We start from the raw sequence: 21,198 nt of genomic DNA on the forward strand, positions 1-21,198 counted from the left end.
GATTACTACAGTAGCATAATCATGTGGTCACACAAAAATAGTAAGGATAAATATTGGGTTGTCTCCCAACAAGCGATTTTCTTTAATGCCTTTCTAGCTAGGCATGAGGATGACAATGATGCTCACATAAAAGATAAGAATTGAAACATAATGGGAGCATCATGAAGCATATGACTAGCACATTTAAGTCTAACCCACTTCCTATGCATAGGTATTTTGTGAGCAAACAACTTATGGTAACAATAATCAACTAGCATAGGAAGGCAAAACAAGCATAACTTCAAGATTTTAAGCACATAGAGAGGAAACTTGATATTATTGCAATTCCTACAAGCATATGTTCCTCCTTCATAATAATTTTCAGTAGCATCATGAATGAATTCAACAATATAACCATCACATAAAGCATTCTTTTCATGATCTACAAGCATAGAATTTTTATTACTCTCCACATAAGCAAAATTCTTCTCATTCGGAATAGTGGGAGTATCATAAGAGACTCGAATACTATAAATTGTTTCCATATTAAAAGATTAATGTTCATAAAAAGGGTAATCGTAGTCATGACAAGTTTTATAAATATAATCATCACTACTTTTTATAGCATAAGTTTCATCACAATAATCATCATAAGTAGCAACTTTGTTCTCATCATAATCAATTGAAACCTCTTCCAAAATAGTGGATTCATCACTAAATAAAGTCATGACCTCTCCAAATCCACTTTCATAAATTTATAAGATTCAACACCCTCCATTATAGTGGGATCATTACTTCCTAAAGTTGACACTCTTCCAAACCCACTTTCATCAATATAGCCATCATAAATAGGAGGCATGCTATCATCATAATAAATTTGCACATCAAAACTTGGGAGGCTAAAAATATCATCTTCAGTAGACATAGCATCCCCAAGCTTGGGACAAACATTAATTGCAGCAAATATATTCTCAAACATGTCATTCTCATAAAACATAGCATCCCCAAGCTTGGGCCTTTTCATATCATAAGCATAATCACTCTCATCATTAATAGTATGGATAACACCAATAGTATAGCAATTATCATCATCACAATGAGTAATAGGAGCAACATCATTTGGGAGGGATACCTTTCTACCTTTGCTTCTCCGTCTTTTCTTTTTCTTCTTCACATCATGTGTGGGTTTAACCCTCTTTTTTGAGCTCCTTATTAATGATATTGGTTGAATAGACTCTTTTTTGAGCTCCTCGTTACCTGATTCATCATAAGAAATAATGGGAGGATATTGGGAAGTCTCTTCCCTTTCATTAGTATTCTCTTCATCTTCTATTTGCTTTCTTTTCTTTATGTAATTGGCAACATAAGGGTTTTCAATGCAATTCACCGCACAATACATCAAAATTTCTTCTAGATCAAAATCAAAAACTTTATCAAGGACAAGCTCTGGGAGATCCTTAGTTAAACGTTTCATTTCTTCATAACCCATAAGCAAGCTAAGTTCATTATGATATGCAAGGGAAATCAAGTCATCACAACTTTTGGACACGATTCGATCATGAAACAATTTGCATTGGGTATTTAAATGATCACGTTCGTTGCAAAGTTCACAAGGATGGCAAAGAAATTTTAAATTTTTCAGCACAAACTTCTAGCCTCTCTTGCAACCATTTAGTTTCTAAATACTTATGCCTCTTGCAAAATCTATCTTCCCTATTTGGTGTGTACTTACAAACTCTATGCACTCCACAAAAGTTGACATGCTTATAAGAGACATTTTCATCATGACTAGTGCAATCATCATTAGTACCATGGATATTCAAAGAGTTCATACTAACGACGTTGCAATCATGCTCATCATTCAAAGATTTAGTGCCAAACTTTTTATAGACTTCTTCTTCTAGCACTTGAGCACAAATTTCCTTTCCATCATTATCACAAAAGATATTAAAAAGATGAAGCGTATGAGGCAAACTCAATTCCATTTTTTGTAGTTTTATTTTATAAACTAAACTAGTGATAAAACAAGAAACTAAAAGATTCGATTGCAAGATCTAAAGATATACCTTCAAGCACTCACCTCCCCAGCAACGGTGCTAGAAAAGAGCTTGATGTCTACTACACAACCTTCTTCTTATAGATGTTGTTGGGCCTCCAAGTGCAGAGGTTTGTAGGATAGTAGCAAATTTCCCTCAAGTGGATGACCTAAGGTTTATCAATCCGTGGGAGGCGTAGGATGAAGATGGTCTCTCTCAAACAGCCCTGTAACCAAATAACAAAGAGTCTCTTGTGTCCCCAACACACCCAATACAATGGTAAATTGTATAGGTGCACTAGTTCGGCGAAGAGATGGTGATACAAGTGCAATATGGATGGTAGATATGAGTATTTGTAATATGAAAATATAAAAACAGCAAGGTAGCAAGCGATAAAAGTGAGCGTAAACGGTATTGCAATGCTAGGAAACAAGGCCTAGGGTTCATATTTTCACTAGTGCAAGTTCTCTCAACAATAATAACATACTTGGATCATATAAGTATCCCTCAACATGCAACAAAGAGTCACTCCAAAGTCACTAATAGCGGAGAACAAACGAAGAGATTATTGTAGGGTACGAAACCACCTCAAACTTATCCTTTCTGATCGATCTATTCAAGAGTCTGTAGTAAAATAACATGAAGCTAGTATTTCCATTCGATCTATCATAGAGTTCGTACTAGAATAACACCTTAAGACACAAATCAACCAAAACCCTAATGTCACCTAGATACTCCAATGTCACCTCAAGTATCTATGGGCAAGATTATACGATATGCATCACAAAATCTCATATTCATCTATTCAACCAACACAAAGTACTTCAAAGAGTGCCCCAAAGTTTCTACCGGAGAGTCAAGACGAAAACGTGTGCCAACCCCTATGCATAATTTCACTGAACCTGCAAGTTGATCACCGAAACATAAATCAAGTAGATCACGTGAATATCCCATTGTCACCACAGATAAGCACGGCAAGACATACATCAAGTGTTATCAAATCCTTAAAGACTCAATCCGACAAGATAACTTCAAGGGGAAAACTCAATTCATCACAAGAGAGTAGAGGGGGAGAAACATCATAAGATCCAACTATAATAGCAAAGCTCGTGATACATCAAGATCGTATCACCTCAAGAACACGAGAGAGAGAGATCAAACACATAGCTACTAGTACATACCCTCAGCCTCGAGGGTGAACTACTCCCTCCTCGTCATGGAGAGCGCCGGGATGATGAAGATGGCCACCGGTGATGGATTCCCCCTCCGGCAGGGTGCCGGAACGGGCTCCCGAGAGGTTTTTGGTGGCTACAGAGGCTTGCGATGGCGGAACTCCCGATCTAGGTTATGTTCTGGGGGCTTCTGTATATATAAGAGGTTTTGGCGTGGGGAACAAGGCAGGGGGGTCTCCGAGGCAGCCAAGAGGTAAGGGCGCGCCCAGGCGGTAGGGCACGCCCCCCATCCTCGTGGGTGCCTCGGGACTCTTCTGGCCCATCTCCGGTACTCCGTGGCCTTCTTCTGGTCCAAAAATAAACTCCGTGAAATTTCAGGTCAATTGGACTCTGTTTGATTTTCCTTTTCTGCGATACTCAAAAACAAGGAAAAAAACAGAAGCTGGCACTGGGCTCTGGGTTAATAGGTTAGTCCCAAAAATGATATAGAAGTGTAAAGTAAAGCCCATAAACATCCAATACAGATAATATAATAGCATGGAACAATCAAAAATTATATATACGTTGGAGACGTATCACATCTCATGAGCAACAATTCTACCAATGACTTCTGTTGGCTTGAGATCTTTGTAGTTGGCCATCATTTGGATCAAGGTGCACACGGTATCATATTTTCCATCCAAGGCTCTTAGGATCTTCTTGATGACGAATATGTCGGTCATCTCTTCGCTTCCTAAGCCGGCAATCTCATTTGTGATGAGAGCAAGCCTAGAGTACATTTCAGCGACTCCTTCACCATCCTTCATTTTAAACTTGACGGAATCGGTACCTTCATGCATATCAACCAAAGTATCCCAAATTTCCTTTGCATTCTCAAGACGGCTGATTTTCTTGAATTCTTCGGGGCACAATCCATTGAAGAGGATATCGCAAGCTTGAGCATTGTATTGCAACATCTTCAATTCTTCTACGGATGCTTCACGATCCGGTTCTCTTCCATCCTTGAAGTATTCACCTTGCAAACCAAGACGCATAATAGCCCAAACAGCAGGGTTATGACCAATAATATGCATTTTCATCTTATGCTTTTAACTAGCAAATTTAGTACCATCAAAGTAAGGACCTCTACGGTGGTAATTTCCCTCGCTAGACGTCATACTCTCCTAGGTTGTGAAACCAAGGCCATGATCACCAAAAGCTATGGAAATCAAGGCAAATGGAGACCAAAGCTCTTATACCACTTGTAGGATCAAAAGTAGGTCTAGAGGGGTGTGATTAGACTACTTGACCAAATAAAAATCTAGCCTTTCCCAATTTTAAGTCTTGGCAGATTTTAGCAACTTGGCACAAGTCAAGTAATCAACCTACACATGCAATTCTAAGAGTGTAGCAGCGGAAAGTAAAACATTGCATAAGGTAACAGGAATGGTTTGCAGAAGGCAAATGCAATGTAGACCGGAGATTTTTGGCGTGGTTATTATAGGTGGGGCTATCGTACATCCACGTTGATGGATACTTCAACCACGGTGTGTTGATGATGAACTCCTTGCTCTTGTGCTTCAAATGATAGTCTCCCCAACACTCAACTCTCTCACACAGATTTGGCTATGATGGAAAGGATATTTGAGTGGAAAGAAACTTGGGGAAGGCTAGAGATCAAGATTCTAGTGATAGGATTGGAATGTCTTGGTGTCAACACATGAGTAGGTGGTTCTCTCTCAGAAAATGAGTAGTGGAAGTGTAGGCACGTTCTGATGGCTCTCTCTCAAATGGAGATGGGGTGGAGGGGTATGTATAGCCTTAATTCCTGCTCGCCCTCGAGTAGGTAAATGACAAAAACAGAATTTTTTTATGTGGAATGCTTCCTAACATGTTCATCACATTCTTTTTTTATAGCATGGACATATGGACTTTTATATGATTCAAAGCAATAGTCTAGTTTTGACATGAAGACTTTAGTACTCAAGTATACCAACAAGCAACCATGTCTTTCAAAATATCAACACTAAAGCAAGTTATCCTAGCCCATCATGCTCAATCATTGATCCATTCATGAAACACACTCGAATATTAGCTACACCCAATGCTCAAATATGATCATAGTGCCCCTTAGTTGGTGCTTTATAAGAGAAGATGGAGACTCAAATTCAAAATAAAAAATTGCATAAGTAAAAGAAAGGCCCTTCGCGGAGGGAAGTAGGGATTTGTAGAGGTGCCAGAGCTCAAAGCTTAAATTGAGAGATAAAACTATTTTTGAGAGGCATACTTTTCCTACCAACAAAAACGACTTGGAGCATCCCAACATTTTCCATGCTAGATACATCATAGGCGGTTCCCAAACAGAAAATAAATTGTATTCCTTTTTCCACCATAGCTTTCACTTTCCATGGCTAACCGTATCCACGGGGGCCCTCCATAGCAACACTTTCCAAGGAATTTATTATTTGACAACATAAAGTAAATTCATTTTTAATTTCGGGACTGGGCATCCCTAGTACCTTTGATGTACTCTCGTGCAATGACAAGTGAATAAACACTCATCATGAGAATAACACATCTAGCATGGAAAATATTGGCTGCCCTTTACCGCCTCGCGAGTAGTAGAGCACACAAAAGAGAAATTTATTTTGAACATTAGAGATGGCACATGCAAATTTGCGTAGAACGGCATGGAAGTACCGCATATAGGTAGGTATAGTGGACTCATATGGCAAAACTGGTTTAAAGGGTTTTGGATGCACAAGTAGTGATCATACTTAGTGCAAATGAAGGCTAGCAAAAAGATTGAGAAGCGACCAACCAAAAAGGAAAAATCTCGTACCCAAGCATTAAGCATAAGTAACACCGAATAATGCACCATAGGTAGGATATAAATTTCATTGCGTAAATATTGACTTTCGTGCTTGCATAGGGAATCGCAAACCTTAACATCGATATTCTTACTAAAGCACAATTACTCATCAACATGACTCACATATCATATCGTCATATCTCAAAGCCATTACTAAGAATCAAGTCTATTTTGTCCAATGATCTTCATGAATTTTTTTTATTATATCCTCCTTGGATATCTATCACTTTGGGACTATTTTCATATGTCGCTTTTGATAAGCTCAAACAAATATGAGTGAAGATCATGAGCATATTTTTTTTCTTTCTCTCAAAATAATCTAAGTTAAGCAAGAGAGAATTTCTTAAAAATTTACTAACTCCCAAATAAATCTAAGTGAAGCATGAGAGCATTTCTTAGAAATTAACATAGCACACCCTGCTCAAAAAGATATAAGTGAAGTATTAGAACAAGTCCATGGCTCTAAAAATTTAAGTGAAGCATAGGAGCAAGCATAGCATAATTTCGGCTGTCTAAAAAGGGTGTGTCCAGCAAGGATTCGACACTTTAAACACAAATCAAAAAAATCAAAGACTCATATCATACAAGACGCTCCAAGCAAAACTCATATCATGTGATGAATAAATATATAGTTTCAAGTAAAATACCGATGGTCGTTAGAAGAAAGCGGGGATGCCACTCGGGGGCATCCCCGAGCTTAGTTGCTTGCTACTTCTTTGAATATTATTTGGGGTGCCTCGGGCATCCCCAAGCTTAGCCTTTTGCTAATCCTTATTCCTTCATCCATCATAAGATAACCCAAAACTTGAAAACTTCAATCACACAAAACTCAAACAAAACCTTCGAGAGATCCATTAGTATAAGAAACCAAACCACTACTATAAGTACTGTAGCAAACCTATTCTTATTTTATTTTTGCATTATATCTATTGTATTCTAACTTTTCTATGGCAAAAACTCATCAAATAAAACCATAGAATCATCAAAACAGGCACACAACACAAAGAAAACAGAATCTGTCAAAAACAGAACAGTCTGTAGCAACCTGAACATTTCGAATACTTATGTAACTCCAAAAATTATGAAATAAATTGGTGGACGTGAGGAATTTGTTTATTAATCCTCTGCAAAAATAATCAACTTAAAATCACCTGCTGTAAAAAAATGACAATGAATCTCGTGAGCGTAAAATTTTCTGTTTTCTAGCAAGATCAAATAAACTTTCACCCAAGTCTTCCAGAAGGCATTGCTTGGAACAAACACTAATTAAAACAAAAAAACACAATCATAACAGTAGCATAATTTTTCTAACACTCAAGAACATAAAGCAAAAAGTAAAAATAAATTTTATTCATTGGGTTGCCTCCCAACAAGCGCTATCATTTTACGCCCCTAGCTAGGCATAACACGTAGGATCTAAGTGTTGCCTTCCATTATCTTTGCCACTTTAGTAAGGGTCTTTTCAAACTCGGGAGGCTCTTTGCGCTTCCCTAAATTTTCTAGAAAAGAAACCATCTTGAGATCTAAAATATCCAATCGTTTATTCCAAAGAGAAATTAAAGTGTTCATACGATTGATACTACCATTGAGATGTTTGAGAGGTTCATTATATTTTGTAATTCCACCATATGTTTGTGCAAACCACCAAGTTTGTCCAAAATTTGGACTCCCTCTGGGGTGAAAGAAAACCCTTTCTTTTGTGGTGGAACCCCCAAAATTCCTTCTTAAATTTCATAAGCGGCATTGACATCAAGCTCAATAAAATTCCCTTTTGCGGCAAAATCAAAGAGTTGTCTATGATGCAAAGCCAATCCTACATAAAATTTTCTAAGCAAAATTTTTGCATCTCCCTTTAGGTTGAAAACACGATAAGATTCCATAAGCCTATACCAAGCATCTTTCAAATTTTCTCCTTGTTTTTGTTTGAAGTATAAAACTTCAAAGTCTGGTAACAAAGGAGGAGCATTCAAACTGGCCATAGCGAAACAAAAGCACGAATCGATCTGACGAGAAAACGGCGAACGAAAAAGAGGGGAATAAAACGGCAAATTTTTGTGAAGTGGGGGAGAGGAAAACAAGAGGCAAATGGCAAAAATGTAAATTACAAGGAGATGAGATTTGTGATTAGGAACCTGGTTGATGTTGAAGATCCTCCCCGACAACGGCGCCAGAAAATCCTTTTGATGTCTGCTAGAACTACCTCGGTATTTCCCCAAAGAGGAAGGGATGATGAGGTATAGCGACGGTAGGTATTTCCCTCAGTGATGAGATCAAGGTTATCGAACCAGTAGGAGAACCTCCTCACACCACGTAAACAACACCTGCACACAAATAACAAATACTCGCAACCCGACGTGTTAAAGGGGTTGTCAATCCCTTTCGTGTACGGTGCCTCAAGTAGGCAAATAACGTGAGGTAAAAAGTGGTAGACATGATAAATAGATTGCGGAACAAATAAATTGCAGCAAGGTATTTTTGTATTTTTGGTTTAATAGATCTTAAAACAAATGCAAGAGAAAATAGATCGCAAAGGCAAATATGATGAAAAGAGACCCGAGGGCCGTAGGTTTCACTAGTGGCTTCTCTCGAGAAAAATAACAAATGGTGGGAAAACAATTACTGTTGGGCAATTGATATAACTTCAAATAATCATGATGATATCTAGGCAATGATCATTATATAGGCATCACATCCAAGATTAGTAGACCGACTCCTGCCTGCATCTACTACTATTATTCCACACATCAACCGCTATCCAGCATGCATCTAGTGTATTAAGTTCATGAGAAAACGGAGTAATGCAATAAGAATGATGACACGATGTAGAAGAGATCTGTTTATCTATTGCGGAAGATATGGATCTCATCTTGTTATCCTTAGTAGCAACGATACATACATGTCGGTTCCCTTGCTATCACTGGGATCAAGCACCGTAAGATCGAACCCACTACAAGGCACCTCTTCCCATTGCAAGATAAATAGATCAAGTTGGCCAAACAAAACCAAAATATCGGAGAAGAAATATGAGGCTATAAGCAATCCTGCATATAAGAGATCAAAGAAGACTCAAATAACTTTCATGGATAAAAACATAGATCTCAAAGTTCATGGATCCAAACAAACACACCGCCAAAAGACTTACATCATATGGATCTCCAAGAGACCATTGTATTGATAATCAAGAGGGAGAGGAAACCATCTAGCTACTAACTACGGACCCGTAGGTCTACAAAGAACTACTCATGCATCATAGGAGAGGCACCAATGGAAGTGGTGAACCCCTCCACGACGGTGTCTAGATTGGATCTTGGTGTTCTGGACTCTGCGGCGGACGGATCAATATTTCGTCGACTCCCCTAGGGTTTCTGGAATATTTGGGTATTTATAGAGCAAAGAGGTGGTTCGAGGGGCACCCAATGTGGGCACAATCCCCCAGGGCGCGCCTGGGCCTCCTGGCGCGCCCTAGTGGGTGCAGCTCCCCTCGAGCAGCCCCTCAGGTGCTTCCTTGGCCCATTGGCTTTCTTCTGACCCAAAAAAATTCTCCAGGAGTTGCGTTGAATTTGGACTCCATTTGATATTGATTTCTTGCGATGTAAAAAACATGCAGAAAACAGCAACTGGCACTGGGCACTATGTCAATAGGTTAGTACCAAAAAATGATATAAAATGATTGTAAAACATCCAAGAATGATAATATAATAGCATGGAACAATCAAAAATTATAAGTACGTTGGAGACGTATCAAGCCTCCATAAAAAATCCAACCGTTACACAGATTTGACCCAACTCGGTCAGACTGAATAGAAGAACTCGATGAGACTGGTTCAGTTCAAAATGTGAATGTTAGGAATCTCAGTGGGACCGACATAATCAACTCGGTGGGACCGATGTGCTAGGGCTAGGGCAAAACCTCATCTCGGTGAGACCGATTGCATGAACTCAGTGAGACCGATTTCAGCAATGAGCAAACAGATAGTTGGTCAGGCAAACTCGGTGGGACCGATCGCTCATTTTGATGAGACCGAAACGTTATGAAGGGAAACAGAGAGTTTGCAACATGAACTTGGTGGGATCTATCACTCATTTCGGTGAGACCAAAACATTACGAAGGGAAATGGAGAGTTTGCAATGCCATCTTTGTGAGACTGAGATCCGTATCGGTGAGACCGAATTGTCCAGGGTTTCTGGCAGTGGCTATGTCGAATGAACTCGGTGGCGCCAGATAAATCAAATCGATGGGGCCGAGTTTGACTTTGGGTTTTGGACATATGTGGAAATGAGAAAGTGGTTGAGGGTTTTGGAGCAATATCACTAAGCACTTTGAGCAAGTAGACCATTAAGCAACACCTCATCCCCTTTTAATAGTATTGGCTTTCCTATGAACTCAATGTGATCTTGGATCACTAAAACAAAAATGAAGAGTCTTGAGCTTTTGCCAATCTTTGTCATTAGCATTTTGAAGGGTCCACATCTCTAGTCCATGCCATGCCAATCATTGAACTTTCTGAAATATTTAACTTGAATGGATATTAGTTCAATGAGCTATATGTTGTTATGAATTACCAAAACCACCTGGGGATTAGTTGCACTTTCAGCCGGCAATGCCAATGCCATGGATATCTCCCTATGCTAATTTTTATGCATATTCATCATGGGACAGGTATGATTCAAGTGTTAAATTCTCCATCTTATTTTAGGTCATCTCACAAAGATCATGCAGCTCCATAAAGGCCCACATTCAATAAACAAACATATGTTATAGACCGTTTCACTCAAAAAGAATTGGTCTAGAGCAGAAGGAAGAATAAGGAGGTGGTTGAGCAAGTCTATCGCGTTAAAAAAGATGGTCGTAAGTATGCTACTTCAGACTTGATCTTAAAGCATAAAGAGCCAATTAAAGTGTTGACATTGGCTACTAAAGACAATGAGATGACTCAATCAAGTACCAAATCTGAAGAGAAGAAGTTGAAAGTGTACAAGGTAAAACAAGAATTGTCATTACTTCAAAAAAACAGTCGGGAAGCCTACTCAGTTTATCATATTGGCGAAATAAGAAATTTCAAAAACTTAGTGCACAAGAACTTGAAAAGGGGAACATGGCATGTGTTCTCAAAGGAAGTACTCAAAATAAGAATGATGTGCAAGCTTCCGGTGCAATAAGTGCAACAAAGGTGAAGAAGTAAAAGAGTGAAAACTATGAATGACCAAGCCAAAGGTTTCAACATCTTCGGTCCACACATTATCCACATTCTCCAACTATGTCATTGATGTCGATGCCATGGAATTCATCCTCGAGTATGATTGGTTACCTCCCATGGGCTTATTCCGGTCCATGGATGTAATATAATTTCTTACATCATGAAAGGGTTTTACCACATCATCATGCATTCGATTAGATACAAGTTTGTTGCTAATCCAAGGTGCCAAAAATACTTGCTTTTTCATTTCATTTGTTTATTTAGGCTATATGTGCTTTGGTGGATGAAGTTTACATGGACCTTATGGTAATGGCTGATATTTATCTATCGACCTAAGAGTATGTCAAAGCATGGCGGGTGTAGTATCCTAACATCGTCCTTAGTTCGATTGGAGACCAAGGCAACGTCTGTGTGCATGGAAATTTATACGTATACCTATATTATGCTTGCATGGAGTTGAGACATTATGATGGATGTCATTCAAAATATGTTGCATACACCAATTCATAGCAAAATTGGTGGGTCGTCCTATGCTTTGATTTAATACGATTTGGCCTACAAATCTTTCAAATTTATGAGAGGCCAAATCAGTGTTGGCTTCATTATTGAGCATCGGATTTATGTCATGCAAAATGTTGATATTAGCCTTGTCTCTCTAGTACTATGGAGACTTTGATGGTTGAATTCATAACAATGGCCAACCTGTTAGTGTTGTTTATATATATTCTTATGGTGCTATTTTGTGAAGCCTAATGTCGCTTAAAATATTTTTTGCACAATAATCAAAGCCGAATATGCAATGTTATTTTGCAGCTTTTGTTTGCATAGGTATTACACATATTGAGGCTTTCAGTGATTCGTTATGAGTAGTGCAACAAATATCCAAGGGTTATCAATGTTTTGACGAATCACTTATAATTTATCTTGTGGTATGTCCAAATGTAAAATTTGGCACAATAAGCATCCGACTACCATGTTGATCGGTGTATTGCATATCTATCAATAGCCTATGCTTGTTATCGCCAACATAGGTAAGGCTGAACTGCAGCTCACCGCTTTAGACACTAATGAGAATTTTATGCAGGCAAAGAAAGGATTGGAGGAAATTCATTGTTGATTATTTTCTAGATCTTATGGAAGGGTGGACAAGATGGTTTGCCGTATGGCTTTGAGAGGCATATCTATGGAACTTTACCGATGGATTGTTAATGAAGTTGAGAAGGTTTCACCTAAGTTTGCAACAAGAGGTTCAAACAAGCAATGGATGATATATACTTACCTCCCCAAGAACATATAAATGGTCGATGGAGTGTTGACATTGTCATGAGAGAAAACACGATATAAGTTATTTTTCGGCACGCTAGCTTTGCGGAAAACAGGGGGCATGTCTTGACACTCAAAAGTGGCACAATAGTTAAATTTGCAAAGCTACGTCAAGATTAATTCAAACTTATGATTGGAAGTCACCATCGGATGGCTCTCTTTGAGCAGATCAAGATGGATATGAAGATGGTCTAAAATGGATCTCGGATGCAAAAGTTATGACAAGTTCAGATATGCTCGCCTTGACACCGGATTAAAGAATGACATGAAACCTAATTAAGGCCCTGTTTGTTTGGGCTTTTGCTTCTGCTTTTGCAGCTTTTCCACTTTGGCCAAAAAGCTATAAAAGCTCTTAAATAGGTGATTTTGGAACTTTTATGGCTTTTGGAGCCAAATATTGTTATCTTGATTCATCAAAAGCCATAATAAGCAAAAGTGGTAAGAGCTGAGATGTCGACCCCCCGATATTTGGACTGGTACCATGTATTGTAACGAGTGCTTTTGGCCATAATAAGCAAAAGTTTATTATGGCTTTTCTATAAATTGGACTGGTACCATGTATTGTAACATAAGCTTTTGTATAAGAGCTGAGATGTAGTTAAGATTACACTGGATCCTCTCTCTGTTTTGTTGCTTCCTTCCATTATCTCCAACAACTGGTATCAACACTAGGAACCTTCACGGTCAGGGTTGATTTTCTTAGACCACTATGAACACTTGTAATTGGTTCTTTCTACTTCAGGCATGGTTCTCTCTAGTTAGTGGAAGAGTGTACAACATAGGGATTGGTATCAGTCACACATTTAGGAAAGAAAGTGAAAGGGGAGGGCAAGAGCGGTTTGAAGGTCAATGAAATGATAAAAAACCACCAGGTCGAGTTCGCTTCTCCCTTCCTTTTGGTGTTTAGGATGTGAAGTTTATATAAGAAGAGAGGAAAGGGGAACTGCGCTAAATGGATAATTTCATCCTGGTGATGGGCTATTCCAATGGGCATGCATCTGAGATATGGGCTTTGAGCGTAGGAACGCCCACCTTTACAAGAGCTCAGTTCTAAGATTGTTTGCGCGCAGGCACCACTACTATTCTGTCTTTTCTTGTTATGCATCCGGTCCTAAAAATCTTTTTTTTCTGACCGGAGGAAGAGAAATAAAAACGTCACTTCGCTCGCCTTGGGGGACCTAATTAGGAGCTGATTGATTTCTTTAATAGATATGAAGATGCCTTGAATGAACCCAAGCAAGCCGAAATAGAATACTATAAGTATGAAGTGGACATCTATGGTTTAATTGGAAACATCTCTTTTCTATTTAGATTTTGCCAGTGCCTCCCTTTGTGGCAGAGCAAGCGCCTTGACTAAGATAGATTGACTCTTTCATTCTTTTTTTATTTTATTCTGGTTCCAATCGTTTGAGGAAAACCCCCTTTGGCATCAATGAAACTCTGTTATATAGGAGTTCAAAAACCTCATTTCGTTTGAGAGATAGTGGAATTTCTTCTTTCAACACGTACATCGACGAGGGTGTCGATGACTTGAGTGAGGAATGGTCATGTGCTAGAGGCCGTACCTTTGGAGTAAGACCTCAACAAGGGGGTGTGCAGTTTAAATGTAAATGACGAGCATGGAGAGGCCAAGGTCATTTGTAATTAGGTGTGGCTGATGCAAGAAGACTGGCGAGCTGTCCATGGTGAGAAAAGTTGTGATGCTACTGCAGGGGGCATCCTGGTGTAGTTGAGGGCGCAGAACTTCTGTGCGGGTACAACTGGCACTTAAAAGACCTTCCGTGTAGATGAGTTCTCTTGAGTGAGACTAATCGAGTTACGAAGAAACCTTTGCGATGGTGCTGTGCAGTTGGGTTCTCTATGGAGGAACTTCGTTGTGGGGACCAAGGGGTCTTCTTAAGAAGAGTTGCTTTGATGAAAAGAGTGTAGCCATGATGGCAAGTCAAGGTGGGGCCCTGTGAAGGCAAGCCTTGTGTATGTTGGCGTGATGACGAGAGAAAGGAAATGCCCAGGAACAATAGCTGTCCGTAGCACACCCTGCAATGACTTCGACCAGCGGACCAGCCTATCCAATACCCTACGCCATGACCTTAGAAGTTCGTACCCCATGATATTCAATGACACCCGTAGACATTTGATCATTCATACCTCACAGTACGCTTTCTTTCTTTTTTTTGGACTTTGAATTCCAAGCGAAGGAAGCTCAGTGAAAGATAGACTGGGATTTGACAGCAAGAAGAAAGCAATCATAGTACGCGGCACACACCGCTGACGAATGAGATTGACGTCCCAAACCAACACAGGTTCAAGACTAAGTGCAGAACCAAGAATGCCGTGGATAGAAAAGTGAGTGCTTCCTCAAGCTTCATGAAGGAAGGGTCCAAGGACCTAAGCGACAACCTCTACGAAAAAGAAAAACCTATATATAGATAGTGGTATGTGTTCGCTGACACTAAATAGACTTGGCTCGGGGCAGAACTGAGTGGCTAGGCTAAGTTCCCTAGTCTTCTATTGGCCTACCCACCCCTACGACATGGAGGCGCTTACCCTTCTCCAACAAGCGTTCCACCACGCGGCGATTGATTACCGCTTTCCGTCTCAATCCGTTCCAGACCAAGCCCCTTCTCTGATCGGGGGAAGGTCATTCTAAAACATCAGATCTCCCATTGATGCTGATCAAAAATAAGTTTATCCACCTAGAATATATGATAGGTACCGAAAGATTGGATGTCATTTCTAAACACCAGGCGGGACGAGCAGCCCTATACCACGTGTAGCCACACTCTAGTGTCCTTTTCTACTTAGTTGGACAGATCACTTCAGAAAATCGTATAAAAATCAAGCAAGAAAACGGATGCGCTAACGCGCAACGGCTTTCGCGCTAGTTGCTCAAAAAATCGTATAAAAATCAAGCAAGAAAAAGGTTCTGGCAGGCTGCGTGGGACTGTAAATCCTCTTTCGCTGGCTGGGCCCTTTGGACTCGAAATCCAAACGGAGTGAGTGGTTCGATTCCACTCTCAGAACGAGACTGAACGAAATAAAATGCAAGTGAAACGAGACGAGAATCAAATTGTAGGCTTCTTTCCTAAAAGCGGTGGTTCTCGCCTCCCCGTGCCCAAAGCGGGGTGGGCGACAGCGCTGCGGTTCTTTTCTTTATCGATCGGGTAGATCCATATGTTCTGAGGGGGGGACGAGGTGTAGCGCAGTCTGGTCAGCGCATCTGTTTTGGGTACAGAGGGCCATAGGTTCGAATCCTGTCACCTTGATGTGGTATTCACACAATGGGGCCGAAGTGCAAAGCCCCGCAGCCTATCCGTGGTCGGGAAGGCAGGGGTATTAAAAGTGAAACTTGGCTTGCGTGTGCGCGCACACAAAGGAGACTGAGTTGGATTGCAAAGCCTCTCAGACGGAAGGAACCTGTTTTAAAAACCCCTTTCTACAATCTTGAGAAATCTCACGCAAGCAACTACACGCCGCAAGTCTTCGGTATTGTTCGCAAGGAATTTGAAAAGATTGACTCCGCTTTTTTTCTTTTCGAGCATGCCAAGCCTCCAGTAGAGCGGAGTTCTGTGCATGAAGTAGGCGCAGTTTACAAACTAGTGAATGGTCAAATGAATAGGCTCGTTTCATCAGGGGTAACCAAGGAGTAAGAATGATTTGATAAAGTAAACATTCCCTTTGAGTGCGGTTCCTTCAGAACAAGCTCTTCCCTTTTCAGATTGCTTCTTTGGGCCACTTGAGCATCGACTGGGCAAGGTTGGATTCCCTCTACTTCGGGTGGCTACTATTTCTCAACAATGTTTTTTCATTTGATCCAATAGCCCTCCGTTAGATAGGAACAGCTTTGCTAAATACTGAGAACTCTCGAATAGAATATGAGAAGGGAAAGATCCTTTACATAAGGAACTATTGATCATAGGCGTACACTCTGAAAAGAATTGAATGAAACTCTCTTGTTTCGTCAACTTTGATATCATTAGCTGTCTCTGTAGCTGGCTCTCATGTCTGGTGTTCCAAGTAAAAACTTTTCAACTAGCTGGGTCACCGCTGTTTTAAACCCTGACTTGGAATCAGAGCCATAAACGAGTGATTCGGTCGGACGGACGATTGAGTTCTTAAAGCTTGGATCGGCACTTCTTGTGTTGAAACAAACACGCTGTTGCTAGCGCCCTCAACGCTCTCTTCGATCCTTCGCAAACATAGCTCCTTCTACGGGAGATAACTTTCGATCACTTTCATCTCAATTCGTTTCATTGGCTGGTCGAGTGGATGATTAGACACAGGCGGAGTATTCAAGTTGTCCCTACTTCAAGTTGTCCCTACTAACTAACGGGTCTAATTATCGCTGGCTCACAGGCTCCTTCGAAGCAAACATTCGCAGCGCCCCTCGCATTCAAGCTCTTGCTTTGTCCTGCGGCCTGCCCTCTAAGCAAAAGCAAGATCTAGACAAGAGTGAAAAGCAGTCAGAATATTAATAATCTAAAAAGGCCTTCCTTGGTTGTGTAGCTAATCCCCCTCCTTGACAAGAACAGAATTTTTGCATCTTCAAACTGGTTATGGGTGATACCCTCATTCCCCATTAACTCACTAGAAAGCCCTTTGAATAAGCCTCAGGAACACCCATTCCTTTCGGATCAGGGGGTGGTTGTTTTAACTACTCGTTCGGGGAACATTAGACAAAGTTACTTATTTGAGAAAGTAAATGAACCTGAAATAGGACCTATGTGATAGTTTGCAGCATGAGCATGTAGATGCTGGTTATGGTATCAGATCTGAGGACCAAGAATTTCCAAAGGATAGTACTAGACTCAATAAGAAGCTTTCAAAACATAACTTCTCATATTTGGTCTGTGGGCTACCACGCTTAAGCTTTCTTATCTTACTCTTTCCACTAACGTTAGGACTTAGGCGAGCTGCTGAATACGAGACACTTCTTTCTCGGCCGTGCGTGGTCTTCCCTCGGGGATGGGAGAATATAGAAGGTGGGTGGGTGGATCTCTATTCTCCATAAGGATAGGGTTGATTTGATTGGCATTCACGCCTTTTAGAAAGAGCCACTCAATGCAATTCTCTTTTAGGCGAAGAGAGTATGCCCAACTGGAGTGGTTTCCGCCTATATTCCTACTAATGTAATCTCCAAGATGGACAAATCTTCTTATCTGCGGATCTATTCCATGCCGGAATTCGACCTGCTATTCATGTGGGTATTTCACTTTCCAGAGTAGGATCAGCGGCTCAAATGTGCCGCAATGAAACAAGTAGCTGGCAAATCCAAATAGGAACTAGCTCAATTCGCAGAGTGACAAGCCTATTATTCGCCTCTGCTCTCGATAAAACTAGCCAGAATCCATTGTTTTTATGACGGGAATTGCTTAAACAATCCCAATCAAACCTTCTCCCAGTGGAAGAACAGATAGCTACTATAGCTACCGGAACGATAGGATATCTTGATTCGTTCGAAATTGGACAGGTCAAGCTATTTCTGGACTGGATGAGTTACGTAAACACCTCAAAGATACTCATTCCAAGAAATTCGATCTTCTAGCCAGCTTCTAGCCAGGTGGATAAGGATGGAATCTGGTATCCAAGAAGAGGATGTTGGACATTCTTCATCCCGGAGGGCCGGGGAGAGGAGAGATAGCATCACTCTGACTTTGCCGGAAGGAGGAAAATCCAGAGTTGGCTTTGGGAGAAGAGAAGGAAGCTCTCAGGTTTAGTGATTCATACCTGTCCTGTCTTTTGTTTCCAGGGTTTCGATTTCCGGTCCAGAGCTAGTCTACTTATTTATTTTATACGGAAACGGAATTTTGCATATTATACGGAATTTGTCATACCAGGTTTTCCTAGAGTTGAGGAATTCTATCCATTCCAGGAAAAGCACTGGTTTGAGAAACTACACTACAGGAAAGTACTAAGGAATAGGAAGCTGCTACTTATACTTCTTATTCTTGTCCAAAGATGCCAGGCCGAGACAGAAACCCAACTAGTGAAATAGAACGGATCTCTCTAATAAACTGGGGTTCTTCTCTTCGGGTTGCTGGTATCCTTATATGGATCCGTCTTGTCTCCTCGGCTCGATAAGCTAGCAAAGTCAGTTCGTTGGATTGGTCTGTCCGGTCTGTCAGTCAGGAAAGCACGTCAAGTCGGTTAATAGCTCTGGTCCGGTTTCTAACTCGGTGAATTGGTATGGTCTGGAGGCCCGGCAATAACAATAGCAGACAGGTCAGTTGTTCAAGTCCGTCTGGTTGATAGGTCAGCTCGGTATAGAATCTTGTCTGGTTTCTGAAGTCGGTAAAGTCCAATCAGTAGAGTGCCAGTTAAGTTCCTCAAGTAAGGATCTTTGATTCCTCCAATTCGGTAGGTAATCATAATAGTCTCGGCTCGGAATGCGAAGATGCTGCTAATCTGTTAAAGGGATCTAGATCGCATTTATTTGATATGCGTCCCTTCTTCAACCCCGGATGTGTACCTGACGCCAGGGAATAACGTAGTTCTAAAGTAGTGACTCGTGTCTTGGAGGTCGTCCATCCAAATGTTCCTCTTTGCCATTGCCCGCGTCTACTCCTATAACCGAATCGATGGCCTATAGCGCCATGCCATAATGAAATTCTTGATCATTTCTTTGTTCGTAACATGGCGTAGTGTATCACTGGGTGCCACAATCCCATTCAATTCTTGTCCATTCAATACCATGGATATATCGATTTCTATTTTCAGAAAGCTCCTATTTATTTCGATTGATATCTCTAGCAAATATATGCGTAGCGTATGTCAAGATAAAGTAAATCAATCCGTATGACGGCAGGGAGCGGAGGCAGCTTCAACTCAAGTGAGGAGCAAGCTTACCTCGGGCGGGTAGATTGATCGGCTCCTTCATATCTCGGGATTTCGCTTAGGCCACCCAGGCCATACCATAGAAAAAAGATCTGGTTTCCTTTCCCTCATCAACCTGCCGTTCTTTTATTTCACGAAAGAATCTTTCCGTCCGTATTGAGCAACTCAAATTCCTAGAAAGCCGTTGGTGCACCCACCCAGTGAGTAACTACTAATGCAGTGAGTAACTACTAATGTTACGAACAAAGAAACTTTCAAAAAGTGGACCCAACAAGCAAAGCAACGGATTGGGCTGCACTGCCTTTCGGCGTTTTAGTTAGGCGCATCCTCTTGCGGGATGAAAATCTGCCATAGCACGCTCCGCGCCTTTGAAGGAACATTTGCTCGATGATGGTCCTACCCTACGCGGGCTTACTAACGATGGCCAAGCACGCAGTCATTCCCGTTCTATTTGATAGGGGAAGCAAGCTAGTCAAAGAAGAAGGAAGCATGGGTATAGGTAAGTCTAGACATATTGACACGGGCGTATACTGAAATAGGCATAAGGCCGCTAACGCTAAGGAGACAGCACCGCTTCTTTGTTCGTAACTAGGACATGTATTGATGCTAGAGGCAGACTCCTGGCACTTATCACTCCTTAGATGAAGCAAGACAAGAGTGAGTCCGCTAAGGGACAAGTATGACTAAAAAATGATGGCAGATTTTTATGGAAACGATTCTATTTGAGTATATTGTCTCATTGGGTTTGTCATTGTCGATAGCTATTCTTGTCGCCGTTAGGGCTGGCCGGATGATCCATCACATAAATGCTATTAATGTTGAAACACAAGTAACTGATATATCCAAAGATGTTCTTAAAGAACAAATCATTTATCAATTGGAAATACTCTATAAAGTCTATAGAGATACTACTGAGGGTGTGCACTTACCGGCAGGAGTCAATCTCCAAGAAGTAAGCACACATCTCTTTTTTGTAGACGAGAGAGTGAGCCTTCTAAACAGTATCTACTGTGATCTTATTGCAAAGGGAACTGGAAGTGAATACTTTGGCCAAGTTATACAATTTCTTCTGGGATAGCTTGTTGTGGGGCTTTCCGAAGGGTCGTTCTGAGAGTGGTCTCTTTTCTTTAAGGTTGCATATATTGTCGGAGAAGGGAGGGCCAGGTCTAAAAGTGCCGAGTTGGGTTTGGGACAAGATCAGGAAATAGTGCATCTTATATAGTGGGTGCCAACTTGATTGCTGCTGGGATTGCTTGATAGGAAACTTTGATTGATACGAGCAGATGTGAATGAATTGAAATAGTCAATAGTGGTGATATGATCCCGGTATCTACACTCGGATCTACTTCTGCTACCGAGACTGCTGCTACTGTAAAAGCATCAGGAACGTGTCAATTCACTGAATAAAGTGCTCTTTCCATTGATTTATGGATGAAATCACGAAAAAGAGAAGGAACCACCGATTCTGCATCAAAAACAGGGGTTCTGGAGCCAGTTTCTCAAATTGTAAGTAGATCCAATCCACGGCAGTTGATAAGTGAGGTTCTCCGGTCGAATGCAAATAAGCCAGAGCGTATCTCTTGTTTCGAGGAAGAAACAAACATCCTGGTCTCAATAGATCTTGATTCTATGCATGCGTCAGACACATCACGAGCCGGAACAAACGAGTGCTTTCAACTAACGAGCCGGAACAAACGAGTGCTTTCAACAATAAGCAATACCCGAGCTTATTGTTGAAAGCACTCGTTTATTATGGCTTTTGATGAGCAAAAGCCATAATAAACTTTTCGAGGAAGAAACAAACA

At 40.8% G+C, this 21,198-nt stretch overlaps 1 non-coding gene across 1 annotated transcript; it reads left to right on the forward strand.

Moving 5' to 3' along the window:
* The first annotated feature begins 15,750 nt into the window (after positions 1-15,750).
* Positions 15,751-15,825, forward strand: TRNAP-UGG (transfer RNA proline (anticodon UGG)). Its single transcript has one exon. It is a non-coding gene; the product is annotated as a tRNA-Pro (tRNA).
* Positions 15,826-21,198: the final 5,373 nt, after the last annotated feature.

Source organism: Triticum aestivum, chromosome 4B (assembly GCF_018294505.1).
Source record: "Triticum aestivum cultivar Chinese Spring chromosome 4B, IWGSC CS RefSeq v2.1, whole genome shotgun sequence".
NCBI classification, from domain to species: Eukaryota; Viridiplantae; Streptophyta; class Magnoliopsida; order Poales; family Poaceae; genus Triticum; species Triticum aestivum.